Below are 15,098 nucleotides of genomic sequence, written 5' to 3' on the forward strand. Positions count from 1 at the left end.
ATACACCCCGCTACCACCAAATCCCCCCACACATCAACCCCCCCCCCCCCCCCCCCCCCCCCTCTTCGTGGTTGGTTGAGCGGAAGAGTTAGGGCTGCATGGGATTCTGGGTATTGGTACTGTCAGTGTAAGATGTGTGGCTGCTGAGTTAGTAGCCTTGCTGTCTCTTACGTGAGCAAGCTAAAGCTGCATTCCACTTGTGGCTGAGCAGGTACACTGATTGGGCAGACTGTAGAGGGCGCCAAATGCAGTGTCATCACGCTCTGATATTCGGGAGTCTCCCGGGAAAAATGAGAGGGTTGGCAAGTGTGACGCAAGCGACATTCATCCAAAACTCGTGGGCTGCACTAACATCCAATTCCCACATTAAAGTGCGTGCCGGTGCGTGTGTCTGAGACCCCTGGTTAACATAGCACAAAGCATGTAAGCTTTGTATGCGGTGTTTTTCATTTTAAATTTTAAAAACATTTTTGTGGCTCCCATTACTTTCTTTAATGTGTGAAACTTGCCAAAATGGCTCTTTGAGTGGTAAAGGTTGCCGACCCCTGTTCTATTAGTTAAATACTTAAATCTGTTTTATTATAGTCGCTGTCTAATGAAAAGCATGTGTGTCCAAATCTTCATTGTTATGCATTAACAACAAATAGAGATTCATATTTTTTACTGGTTTTGTGTGTTTAGGTGACATTAGCATGACATTTTGAGTGTCATGTGTTTGTTCACATGCATCATAACTTCCCAAAATACTCCACTTTTTTTTTCAGCTCTGTGTTCGGTGGCGTTGCAAACAGAGCGAGGGACCCCCTGGCTGGTCAACCCGTCCTTTCAGCACTCTGTGGAGGACGTCAAGCTGCTCTTTGAGGTGACTTTATGCTAGCTGCTAATCACAAACAGATATGTGGTTGTCCTTGTTTCTTCCTGGGGACATGTATCAACGTCTAACACTTCATTATGCACAAGAGTTAAATGCAAACTTTTGAACTTCTATTTTTGCAGATCCTTCTGTGTGGAGTGGAGATCGGAGGTGAGGACGACACCTTCCTCGTCCCAGATCCAGAGCTGGCGTCAGGTCACTAGAGGTCATTTGCAAAGACGTCCTGCCCAAGCGGCTTTCTGAAATCAAATGTCTCGCTTCTGTGTTGGATCAACTTCGGCATCCTTTGAGCCAGTAGGACTTGGAAAGGACCGTGCTCAGTCTGGTGTTCTCCACCCAGACCATGGTGGAAGCCTCAGAGCTGCAGCGTAGAGAGACATGGGCGCGGTCCGTCATCCAGCTCTTCAGAGCCGCACAGAAGACTGTCAATCATCAGGAAATAGTGCCAAATTAAAAATGGTGCCGTGAAAAAATAAGTTATATGTATGTATGTATGTATATATATATATATATATATATATATATATATATATATATATATATATATATATATATATATATATATATATATATATATATATATATATATATATATATATATATATTTACATTGTAGATTGTCACTGAAGGCATTAAAACTATATGAATGAACACAAGTGGAGTTATGTACATAAAAAAAGGTGAAATAACTGAAAACATGTTTTGTATTCTAGTTTCTTCAAAATAGCCACCCTTTGCTCTGATGACTTTTTTCCCACACTCTTGGCATTCTCTCGATGAGCTTCAAGAGGTAGTCACCTGAAATGTTTTTTACTTCACAGGTGTGCTTGAAGCTCATCGAGAGAATGCCAAGAGTGTGCAAAGCAGTAATCGGAACAAAAGGTATGTATGTATGTATGTGTATGTATGTACTGTATGTATATATATATATATATATATATATATATATATATATATATATATATATATATATATTTTTTTTTTATATATATATATATATATATATATATATATATATATATATATATATATATATATATATATATATATATATATATATATATATATATATATATATATATATATATACACACACACACACACACACGAAGAATATGAAATTAGAAAATCTGCAAAATACTAAATTATAAATAGAAATATATATTCTTAAACTCTTGGTGCTTTCTTGTCATTTTTGTTTTTGATTAAAATACAAAATCTTCAAATAGAAAAATATATAATACAAACTATTTTTGAATTCTTGATGTTTTCCTTTCATTTGCACCATTAAAATTGAAATTCTCCAAATAAAAAAATATAACAAAATCTATTTAAATTTTTGATCCGTATAGAAAATTGGGAAAAATAAAACAATTCATAAATAAAACAATTTACATATTTTTGAACTCTTGGTGTTTTTTTTCTACATGTTTTTGTCCTAAATTATGTATTTTCAAGCTTAAAATTCCTATATGACTGAATGATGATGAATATTGACTACTTTTCTAAAAATTGACAAGTTGTATGTGACATATCGTGTGTGTGGGTATATATATTCATCCATCCATTTTTCTACCGCTTGTCCCTTTTGGGGTCGCGGGGCGTGCTGTAGCCTATCTCAGCTATATACACACACAATTATAATACATACATTTATAACAGTTAATCATAACAGTTAAAAATCACCCAAATTTGAAATAAAATAGAAAATCTGCAAATGAAAACAACTTAATAAATAAAAAATCTATATATCACAGAATTTGTGGTGTTTTCCTGTCATTTCCCCCCACTTCTTCCACGCACACGCCAACAAAGAAATCCCTGCGTGTTTGTCATTTCCCCGACATCTCCGCCGCGTTTATTTCACTCCCGCATTGACGACTGCAAATTAATGAATTTCTCCCGGCGTGACTCCGCTGGAAAAGACGGATTGAGGCGGAAATGAAAAGCGAAGGGAGGAATTTCCTGCAGGAGACGCGGGAAGAAGAAGATTATTCTCAGGACGTTGATGGAGCGTGAAGAGGCGATGATGTCGGATCATCTCTTTAAAGTGATTCAAACGCGAGGAAACCTTTAAAGTACGCTCTTAAACTGCATTTACGTGCACATTCGTTGACATTTATTGTATCTCGTGTTGCTAACTATGTATTCGTACAGGCATTTTTACTTATATTTTAGTGTTGAATTATATTTGTGTTATTAAAAAAGTAAGAACCCAATTACGTGATCGCTTAATATAAGTCAAATAGGATGTTCATGTAATGGAGTTGAAAGTGCGCCCTCCTGTGGCCACTGCTAGAAATACTTTTTTTGTTGTTGTTGTTACATAATGCAGGGATCCCCAACCACCGGTCCGGGTACCGGCACCAGTCCGTGACACGTTTGCTACCGGGCCGCACAGAGACATCAAATAATTTATAACCGACCACATTTCCTCATACTTAACTTTCGCCAGTCCCACCAAACACACCAATTAGTTTGTTCATAGATGTATTAGACTTAGACTTCCTTTTTATTGTCATTCAAATTTGAACTTTACAGCACAGATAAGAATGAAATTTTGTTACATATGGTAGTGCGGGATAAAAAAGCAATAAGGTGCATATATAAATAAATAAATATATATAAATAATATACTGTATAAATATATATATATATAAAATAAATGAATACACTACCGTTCAAAAGTTTGGGGTCACCCAAACAATTTTGTGGAACAGCCTTAATTTCTAAGAACAAGAATAGACTGTCGAGTTTCAGATGAAAGTTCTCTTTTTCTGGCCATTTTGCGCGTTTAATTGACCCCACAAATGTGATGCTCCAGAAACTCAATCTGCTCAAAGGAAGGTCAGTTTTGTAGCTTCTGTAATGAGCTAAACTGTTTTCAGATGTGTGAACATGATTGCACAAGGGTTTTCTAATCATCAATTAGCCTTCTGAGCCAATGAGCAAACACATTGTACCATTAGAACACTGGAGTGATAGTTGCTGGAAATGTGCCTCTATACACCTATGTAGATATTGCACCAAAAACCAGACATTTGCAGCTAGAATAGTCATTTACCACATTAGCAATGTATAGAGTGTATTTCTTTAAAGGCCTACTGAAATGATTTTTTTAAATTTAAACGGGGATAGCAGATTTATTCTATGTGTCATACTTGATCATTTCGCAATATTGCCATATTTTTGCTGAAAGGATTTAGTATAAAACAACGACGATAAAAATCGCAACTTTTGGTATCTGATAAAAAAAAGGCTTGCCCCTACCGGAAGTAGCGTCACGTAGTCAATTGAACATATCCGCAAAGTTTCCTATTGTTTACAATGATGGCCGCCAGAAGTGAGAGAGATTCGGACAGAGAAAGCGACGATTTCCCCATTAATTTGAGCGAGGATGAAAGATTTGTGGATGAGGAAAATGCAAGTGAAGGACTAGTGGGGAGTGGAAGCGATTCAGATAGGGAAGATGCTGTGAGAGGCGGGTGGGACCTGATATTCAGCTGGGAATGACTACAACAGTAAATAAACACAAGACATATATATACTCTATTAGCCACAACACAACCAGGCTTATATTTAATATGCCACAAATTAATCCCACATAAAAGTTGAGGGGATAATTTAATTATGATGCGTTCAAGAGTCTTACGGCCTGAGGGAAGAAGCTGTTACAGAACCTGGAGGTTCTGCTTCGGAGGCTGCGGAACCTCTTTCTAGAGTCCAGCAGTGAAAACAGTCCTTGGTGGGGGTGGGAGGAGTCTTTACAGATTTTCTGAGCCCTGGTCAGGCAGCGGCTTTTTGCGATCTCCTGGATAGGAGGAAGAGGAGTCCTGATGATCTTTTCCGCCGTCCTCACCACTCTCTGGAGAGACTTCCAGTCTGAGGCACTGCAGGCTCCAGTCCAGACAGAGATGCTGTTGGTCAGTAGGCTCTCTATAGTGCCTCTGTAGAATGTGCTGAGAATGGGAGGAGGGAGCTGTGCTCTTTTCATCCGACGCAAAAAGTGCATGCGCTGCTGAGCTCTTTTTACAAGAGCTCCGGTGTGTAGGGACCAGGTTATATTGTCAGTTATCTGCACCCCCAGGAACTTGGTGCTGCTTACTATCTCCACCGCTGTGCCGTTGATGTAGAGTGGAGCGTGGCTGGACTGGTGCTTCCTGAAGTCAACGATGATCTCCTTGGTCTTGTTGACATTCAGGACCAGGTTGTTGGTTCTGCACCAGTCAACCAGATACTTTATACATTTATACAGATACTTTATACTTTATAGATAAATATACAACTCCTCCTTACGAAGTCGCCATTTGCTATATTTGTTACATCTTTCTTACATTGGACAATGCCTATTAATAAACATATAAAAATCTAAATGTGCCAAATCGTAGCCAAAAGCTAGGTTCCGTCTGCAGTCTGCGGCAGGTTGATGACCTAAGATCAGGAACAAAGTGACCGTTGTAAAATCAGAATCAGAATCAGAATAGTTTTTATTGCCATTGTTTGAGAACGGGTTCACAAACTAGGAATTTTTCTTGGTGCAATCGTGCAATATAAAACACATATAACACAGAATAGGTAATAAAATGAGCTGTAACTGTAAACTGTAGTTAAAGTGCATAAGGCAGATGGAAAAGTGCGAAATTGTTGCATATAATAATTGTGCTGAAGGTATGGTCGGGATGGTCTCCTGCTGGCCCCACTATGTATTGGACTCTCACTATTATGTTAGATCCACAATGGACTAGACCAGGGGTAGGGAACCTATGGCTCTCGAGCCAGATGTGGCTCTTTTGATGACTGCATCTGGCTCTCAAGATAAATCTTAGCTGACATTGCTTAACACGATAAGTAATGAATAATTCCGCTGGTAATCACAGTGTTCAAAATATAAAACATTCTCATACATTTTAATCCATCCATCTGTTTTCTACCGCACCTGTTCAAGAAGTCGCAATAATGGTAAGAAGTATTTAATTTATTATTGGTTAGCTTCAGAATAACAACGTTATTAAAAAGAATAAGAGACTTATTATACTCTAAAAATGTTGGTCTTACTTAAAAATGCACACATTTAGTTGTATTCAGTGTTAAAATATATTATATGGCTCTCACGGATATACATTTCAAAATATTTGGCTTTCATGGCTCTCTCGGCCAAAAAGGTTCCCGACCTCTGGACTAGACTCTCACAATATTATGCTAGATCCACTCGACGACCATTGCACCGGTCCCCTCCAAGGTTTCTCATTGTCTTCCCATTGGGTTGAGTTTTTTTTTGCCCTGATGTGGGATCTGAGCCAAGGATGTCTTTGTGGCTTGTGCAGCCCTTTGAGACACTCGTGATTTAGGGCTATAGTAGTAAACATTGATTGATTGATTAATAGAAAATACACACAGATGTGTAAGTTACCCATGTCTTGGGCACTAATACACCCCCATACCATCACAGATGCTGGCTTTTCAACTTTGCGCCTATAACAATCCGGATGGTCCTTTTCCTCTTTGGTCCAGAGGACACGACGTCCACAGTTTCCAAAAACTATTTGAAATGTGGACTCGTCAGACCACAGAACACTTTACCACTTTGTATCAGTCCATCTTAGATGAGCTCAGGCCCAGCGAAGCCGACTGCGTTTCTGGGTGTTGTTGATTAACGGTTTTCGCCTTGCATAGGAGGGTTTTAACTTGCACTTACAGATGTAGCGACCAACTGTAGTTACTGACAGTGGGTTTCTGAAGTGTTCCTGAGCCCATATGGTGATATCCTTTACACACTGATGTCGCTTGTTGATGCAGTACAGCCTGAGGGATCGAAGGTCACGGGCTTAGCTGCTTACGTGCAGTGATTTCTCCAGATTCTCTGAACCCTTTGATGATATTACAGACCGTAGATGGTGAAATCCCTAAATTCCTTGCAATAGCTGGTTGAGAAAGGTTTTTCTTAAACTGTTCAACAATTTGCGCACGCCTTTGTTGACAAAGTGGTGACCCTCGCCCCATCCTTGTTTGTGAATGACTGAGCATTTCATGGAATCTACTTTTATACCCAATCATGGCACCCACCTGTTCCCAATTTGCCTGTTCACCTGTGGGATGTTCCAAATAAGTGTTTGATGAGCATTCCTCAACTTTATCAGTATTTATTGCCACCTTTCCCAACTTCTTTGTCACGTGTTGCTGGCAGCAAATTCTAAAGTTAATGATTATTTGCAAAAAAAAAAATGTTTATCAGTTTGAACATCAAATATGTTGTCTTTGTAGCATATTCAACTGAATATGGGTTGAAAAGGATTTGCAAATAATTGTATTACGTTTATATTTACATCTAACACAATTTCCCAACTCATATGGAAACGGGGTTTGTATTTCTAGCTTTCATATATATCCATGCTCTTGTCCTTGAATGTGATGTATCACCTATAACCCATCAGATACTGAAGCCGGAAAAAAAAAGCCTGCTCTGAGCAAAAACGAGTAACTAAAACAAAAGTCTATGGAGAGCTTTTTTGCAAAGGGAAAAGGCCAGGGGCTTCCACTGATTCCACTAATGAGTTTTTTCATGTATTAATTGTATTTGCTATATTTATCTGCCACACATGGAAGGCCGGTCCGGGAAAATAATTGCCTACATTAAACCGGTCCCTGGTGCAAAAAAGGTTGGGGACCCCTGCCATAATGCACAAAATATGTCATTTTCTACTGGCCTGCCTTTTGAATTGCGTGTACTCCTACGTGTGTCTTGTAGTGCACCTCTCCATCCGCTAGGTGGTAGCATTTCCCAACATGACGTTCATCACCTGCTGGATTTCCTCTCAGAGTTGATTTGATATGGTTCACGAACTAATTGTGGTTTTAGCTCAGAAGCTAAACAGAAACATTTCAAGTGCCGGCTAGCTACAAGCAATATGATTACCATATTGTTCAAGTAATACCTTTCCATCGTTATTATATTTGTAAATATATATTTTATTTAGTCTTAGCTCTCATTAGACTCACGGGCAGGTGGACCTAATCAAGCTAATCGTCAACACACTGAAGGTAAGACAGTCCTCTCTACTGCCAGTAAACAAGTCAAATAAATCCATCTTGATGTGTATTCTGATATTAATTAAAGCAGTGCTTCTCAAACTTTTTTCACCAAGTACCACCTCAGGAAAAAACTTTGCTCGCTGAGGACCACCATAATGACCGACATTCAAATAGAGTGGCGTAGTACAGAACCCAAAACCAGTTAAGTTGGCAGAATACAATGATTTGCAAATCCTTTTCAACTTATATTCAATTGAAGATATTTAATGTTTGAACTGAGATACTTCATTTTTTGGGGCAAATAATCATTAACTTAGAATTTAATGGCAGCAACACATTGCAAAACAGTTGGCACAGGGGCATTTTTACCACTGTGTTACATGGCCTTTCCTTTTAACAACACTCAGTAAACGTTTGGGAACTGAGGAGACACATTTTTGAAGCTTTTCAGGTGTAATTCTTTCCCATTCTTGGTTGATGTACAGCTTAAGTTGTTCAACAGTCCAGGGGTCTCCGTTGTGGTATTGTGGTACCACACATTTTCAATGGGAGACAGGTCTGGACTACAGGCAGGCGAGTCTAGTACACACACTCTTTTACTATGAAGCCACGCTGTTGTCACACTTGGCTTGGCATTCCATCCATCCATTTTCTACCGCTTGTCCCTTTTTGGGGTGGCGGGGGGTGCTGGAGCCTATCTCAGCTGCATTCGGGCGGAAGGCGGTGTACACCCTGGACAAGTCGCCACCTCATCGCAGGGCCAACACAGATAGACAGACAACATTCACACTCACACACTAGGGACCATTTAGTGTTGCCAATCAACCTATCCCCAGGTGCATGTTTTTGGCGGTGGGAGGAAGCCGGAGTACCCAGAGAGAACCCACGCAGTCACAGGGAGAACATGCAAACTCCGCACAGAAAGATCCCGAGCCCGGGATTGAACCCAGGACTGCTCAGGACATTCGTATTGTGAGGCACATGCACTAACCCCTGTTCCACCGTGCTGCCCTGGCTTGGCATTGTCTTTCTGAAATAAGCAGGAGCGTCCATGATAACGTTGCTTGGATGGAAACATATGTTGCTCCAAAACCCGTATGTACCTTTCAGCATTAATGGTGCCTTCACAGATGTGTAAGTTACCCATGCCTTGGGCACTAATAAACCCCCATACCATCACAGACGCTGGCTTTTGAACTTTGTGCCTAGAACAATCGGGATGGTTATTTTCGTCTTTGTTCCGGAGGACACAACGTCACAGTTTCCAAAAACAATTTGAAATGTGGACTCGTCAGATCACAGAACACTTTTACACTTTGCATTAGTCCATCTTTAATGAGTTCGGGCTCAGCGAAGCCTGCTGCGTTTCTGGGTGTTGTTGATAAATGGCTTTGGCTTTGCATAGTAGAGTTTTAACTTGCACTTACAGATGTAGCAACCAACTGTAGTTACTGGCAGTGGTTTTCTGAAGTGTTCCTGAGCCCATGTGGTGAAATCCTTTAGTTTAGTTTAGTTTAGTTTATTAAGGATCCCCATTAGTCTACACCGCAGTGGAGACTATTCTTCCTGGGGTCCAGGCAAAAACATCACACAATCACAAAACAAAAGATTAAAATGCAGTACAACATGATCAAATAATAAAATGTTGTAATACAAAAATAGCAACAACAAAGAACCAAAAAAATAATAATAACTTCGAGTTTACATAATATTGTTCATAACAAAGATAAAAAGAGCAATATAAAAATAGATATATATATATTTTTGCAAAAAAATAAATAAATAAATAAAACAAAGAACCAATGGCCTAAAATATATACATTTGTGTACCAAAGACAAACAATAAGTGACGAAAAAAGTTCCCTCCACCATTTTCTACTGCTTGTCCCATAATCAATAAAATAGTCAATAAAAACAGTCATGACATTAGGTACAATCTAGAATAATCTCTTTCCGCAATACTTCTCCTCTTAATCTATTCTTAAAACCCACTCTGCTGGTGATTGATACCAAATATTGTGGAAGTCGATTCCAGTAAGTGATTGCCCTATACATTACAGTCTTTTTCAAAACATCACTTTTGGGTTTAAGACGGGTGAAAGCACCTCTTAGGGCTAACCTGGTACCATAGTTGTGACTTTCACTAGCAAGCAACAGCTGAGAATACAGATATGAAGGTTTATGGTATGTATAGATTGTTTTTAAAAATAGAATCAAACTACACGCTAGTCTTTCATCAACTCTCATCCATGACAATTCATTATGCATGATCTCAACGCCGGTCCTAAATGAGCAATGGAGAGCTAGTCTGGCAGCTCTGTTTTGGGTAAGATGGATTTTATTGAGTTCTTGTTTAGATGCATTGGACCAAATTGCTGGGCAGTAGTCAATATGTGACAATACAAGGGATTGTATAACTTGTTTCGTACACACTGATGTCGGTTTTTGATGCAGTACCGCCTGAGGGGGTCACGGGCATTCAATGTTACGTGCAATGATTTCTCCAGATTCTCTGAACCTTTTGATGATTTTACAGACCTTTATGGTGAAATCCTTGCAATAGCTCATTGAGAAATGTTGTTCTTAAACTGTTGGACAATTTGTTCACAAAGTGGTGACCCTCGCCCCATCCTTGTTTGTGAATGACTGAGCATTTCATGGAAGCTGCTTGTATACCCAATCATGGCACCCACCTGTCCCCAATTAGCCTGTTCACCTGTGGGATTTTCCAAATAAGTGTTTGATGAGCATTCCTCAACTATTCAATTGAATATAGGTTGAAAAGGATTTACAAATCATTGTATTCGGTTTTTATTTACGATTTACACAACTTGCCAACTTCACTGGTTTTGGGGTTTGTATGTTAGAGTATTCATGAAAAACAAAGCATGGGTTTTATTTAACAAGTCTATTTATTATTTTGGTTATTGCAACAATACACACAGTTTGAACAGTAATGCTGTGTTGAAATGTTTAATTAAGTGATCCTTTGGCGTGCGACTTGCTGGAGCCTGCATACCACTAATGGTACACATACCACAGTTTGAGAATCCCTGAATTAGACCAATTCCAGAACACTCTTGGAATCTTGGCGTCCTTCGGGGTAATGTGCACAAATGAAACAAAACCAAAAAGGTTTTGTTCCTGTTGTTTTCCTTTTATTTTGAATGAGAAAACTGGCAAGTATGTAAGAAGGGCGTGACCCAGAAGCTTCCAGATGTGCTGAAAATCTGGAGTGATTTACACAGCGCTGCCGCGAAAGCTGACAGAGGTCAAAGTGTCTCTCAAGCCAGTGGAAAGAAGACGAGGGCTTTATAAAAAACAGTAAAAATATTCAAGTTATGATTCATCACAATTGACAGATTGGACACAAATCTTTGGGCATTTCTGATTTTATCATTCGAGACGCTAACAACCGATTATTGATTGAAAACATCAAAACCAGTGTGTTTTGGGTCTGATTTGCTAAGTTTTTTTGATTTTGAAATTTCACTTTGTATTTACATATATAATGTAAAAATCCACAATTATTTGTATATACAATTAGTAAAATAAGTGTTTAATAAAAATGTCTAATAAACAACCTTAAATTGTATTTATAGTAAGTAAAAAAAGTTGTTTTGAAAAATGTTGATTAAAAAAATGTATGTTATAACTAACATGCACAATGTTAAGTTGTAATTCTTTGAACATACTGATCAGTAAAATAAAGACAATATTTTGCACAACATAAAATATAATCGGTTTTACTTATAGTGCTTTTTAAAATCCATTACTTGAAAAGTGAGTAAAATAATACAAAGGTGGAAAAAACCTAGACTTTAAAAAGCATTAAAGACAAAAGACTCATTTCTTTAATAAGAAGTCCGCTTTTTCCTGTCTTGTTTTCATCATCCTGACATCGTCCTCGAGGACCTTTTCTCTTTGCATCAACATTGTCTCTGCAGTCAACATCCAAGAGCTGAGAAGCTAAGTTTATTAGCAATTAACTTTTAATTAGCCACACCTGCTAAATCCTAGCAGCACATTCGACATCAAACTGCTAAAATTGATCCAAGTTGAGTAAATGTTGTAATTTTGGGGCTAAGGGGTGTTTGCTATGACATTTGAAATGAAACTATACTTGTAAAAGCTAAGCTAGTGTATTTAACCTGCTAAGTTGACCAACTAGCTAACTTTTTAGAGTGGCAGAGATGACAGACTTGCCCAGCAGAGGACTGAAGAGAAAGAAAGGTCTGAATTTAAAACCACAGTTAGTCTTCTGAAGCCAGACCAACCAACCCCGACCAAGTCAGCTTCCACTTTAACCTGAAGACCAGCAGCTCTGCCGAGCAGCCCCCTGTCACATTGTGCAACATAGCTCGACCCACAATACCTGCATGTTACTCAGCATCGATAATAACGTGCTTCCGCCTACTCCTCTTGGTGAAGCACCCCTAGATGGCCAAGTGTCTTCATTGCCAGCCGCTCAGATTCCCTTTGAGCCCCTCGCACAGCCTTTGTTCCACACCCAGAGCTTGGACGACGTAGAGATCTGCGACCGTTTCCTGCTAGAGTAGTGCTCCAAGGGGAGGTTGTGTCCACAGCATCACACAGCCTTGCCCTTCCACTGGCAACTGTGGTGCCGCAAGACGTGGAGCTGGGTGGATGTGCGGTCTTCTTCCTGGGTTGTCTTGGAGCGCTTGTAATTCAACGTGAACCAGGACATTGTTTTCCTGTACAAGGAGTGAGTAGACGGGGCGGGAGTTTGGGGTGCTAACCCACCACTGCTTTGTCTCATCTGGTCCTTGCTCTACAGGCACAAGATCCACTGTATGCACTTGGACACCATGGAGACAGTCATCTCGTCCAAGTACAGCAGCATTAGACGCCTGAGCAACTCAAAGAGTCATGCTACACTTGAGAGGGAGTTCCTCAGACCTTGTCCCCCCCCCCCCCAAATTCAAGACTCTCATGGGAAAAAATGCATTCTACTATTTTGCCACCACACAGTGGAATGCACCACCAACGGACCTTAAAATTCGAACTTCCCTACTAAATTTTAAAACTGCCATAAAATCATGGCTCAGCTTAACCTCTACCTGATCTCAACCAAAATTGATCCCCAGCAACTCTTCGAAGCATCAAACAGGTTTATATGTGGTTATAGTGTATATATAATTTCTCATTTTGTCTTGCACACTTGGAGTCAACATGTGCATAGACATGTACATAGTGTATATAAACCCCCCCCACCCCCCATTTTTTGTATATATTGTTTTTCAAATCATCTGACATGTATACTGTGTATATGTACATAATTTATCAATTTTTTTTTACATAATTTTGCCTTTTTAAAGCATTACATAAGATGTCAATAGACTTCTCAATCGATGCGTACTTCCCCATCAGGTAGCACATCTACTGGAAGGATGACAGTAATTGGAAGGTGTACAGCTAGGTCCATTTGTCCTGGCCTGGCATCACAAAAATATCTCAGGCATGGATTTGGGCACTTTAGTTTGTGAATGTGTTTGTTGCAGAACAAATCCAATATTCTCCTTTGGGAGATGAGCCAGAAGGAGTTCAACTGTTCTTTACACATCGATGCCAAGATGGTGGACTTTACCAACATGATCCAGATCAACACCGGCTTCCCGAGGAATGCCGCTGCCGACACACTTACCGCTCGCCCAAGTCTATGCACCCTTACTGAAGTTAGTAACCCGCTTGATTAAGATCTTGACCGTGACTCATTACTTTTCTTTACTTCCTCCAGGACGGGTGTCCCGACAAGGCACACCCAGCCTCTCCAGGGTCTCCGTGAGCCCAACTTTAGTGTGGACCCCCTGGAGGACTTCAACTCCTGGTACCCTCCAATGTGGTCCCTAGACTCAGCAGGACATGACCCTGGTGAATGTTCCGGGCCTGTTCACGGGCTTTCATGACAGTCCAGAAAGTCTTATATGAGAGTCTACCTGAGACTAAGGTGGACATTGTCAGCATCCATATTGTACAGAATGTCCTGCACTGGGACAAGTACTAAAGGTCAGACTGTACTTTTAGTACTTAAGCTTGGTTCAGTTTGGTACGAAATGTCGGATCAGTTCCATGGTAAGCTAAGCACCAGATGTTCTAAAGATGGGGATTGTTTTGCAATTGCAGGCTCAAGGTGTACCTGCAGAAAGGAACTTTTGGAGCGCCATCTCTTCCACAGCACCACCGAGAATGCCGCCGATGACATCTGCCACAACAACTTTGACCCGCAATTGGCCATAGGCGGTCGCGGCTCCTACTTTGCCACATGGGCTATAGAGTACCACCTGTACAAGATATTGAGGGGGCATGATCAGGTTCGCCACATGTTCCTAGCCAAAGTCCTGGTGGGGATGGAGACTTATCCCGACGTGTTTATCGCCTTTGACAGCTGTCAGACCTTCCCCGACATCCTCATCAGGTACAAAAACTTGTCCAGCTTAAAGCGGTCCATGTTGGCAGAGAATGCTTCGTTTGTCGTCCACAAAGAACGTGAAGCATTTAAATGTACCAGACGTTCTATTTCGAAACGTACCAGAGAGAGAAAAAAGGTACTTGACTTGGGTGAGGCGTTCACTGACCTCTTTTGATATAATATATATATCTTTAAAATGTTTCTCCTTGAACCACATTGTCTTTTTTTAAGATTTATATGTAATATAATAGATGATAAAATTAACTGGAAATCTCATGTAAAAAAAAACACAACATAAAGTAGCAAGAAACACGTCAATAATGAATAAAGCAAAATATGTTCTGGACCAAAAATCACTTCATATTCTTTACTGCTCTCTAGTGTTACCATATCTGAGTTATTGTGTAGAAATATGGGGAAATAACTACAAATGTGCGCTTCATTCACTAACAGTTTTACAAAAAATTATCAATTAGAATAATTCTTAATGTTGGATATAACATTCCAAACACTTTATTTATTGAATCAAAAATATTGAAATTCAACAACTTGGTGCTTTTGCAAACAGCTATAATTATGTACAAAGCAAATTATAACCTGCTACCCAAGAATGTACAACAATTCTTCTTAACAAAAGAGGAGAAATGTAACCTTAGAGGAAAATGTAATTTAAAACATTTGTATGCACGTACAACACTTAAGACCTTTAGTATATCTGTTGTATGTGGAATTAAATTATGGAATGGGTTAAGCAAGGAAATCAAA

The 15,098-nt window shown here is 39.6% G+C and overlaps 1 protein-coding gene across 3 annotated transcripts in view; it reads left to right on the plus strand.

Moving 5' to 3' along the window:
• The first annotated feature begins 7,631 nt into the window (after window positions 1-7,631).
• Window positions 7,632-15,098, plus strand: part of sema3c (sema domain, immunoglobulin domain (Ig), short basic domain, secreted, (semaphorin) 3C) — an 89,671-nt gene continuing 82,204 nt past the window's right edge. Inside the window, exons 1-4 of one of the 3 annotated variants that reach the window (XM_062064727.1) lie at window positions 7,632-7,912; window positions 13,426-13,599; window positions 13,662-13,930; window positions 14,048-14,339. The gene's annotated coding sequence lies outside the window, so the exon portion shown is untranslated. The remainder of the gene's footprint in view (window positions 7,913-13,425; window positions 13,600-13,661; window positions 13,931-14,047; window positions 14,340-15,098) is intronic. The other 2 variants (XM_062064728.1, XM_062064730.1) reach the window with 2 other exon arrangements.

This window comes from Entelurus aequoreus, linkage group LG12 (genome assembly GCF_033978785.1).
Source record: "Entelurus aequoreus isolate RoL-2023_Sb linkage group LG12, RoL_Eaeq_v1.1, whole genome shotgun sequence".
In the NCBI taxonomy this organism is placed as follows: domain Eukaryota; kingdom Metazoa; phylum Chordata; class Actinopteri; order Syngnathiformes; family Syngnathidae; genus Entelurus; species Entelurus aequoreus.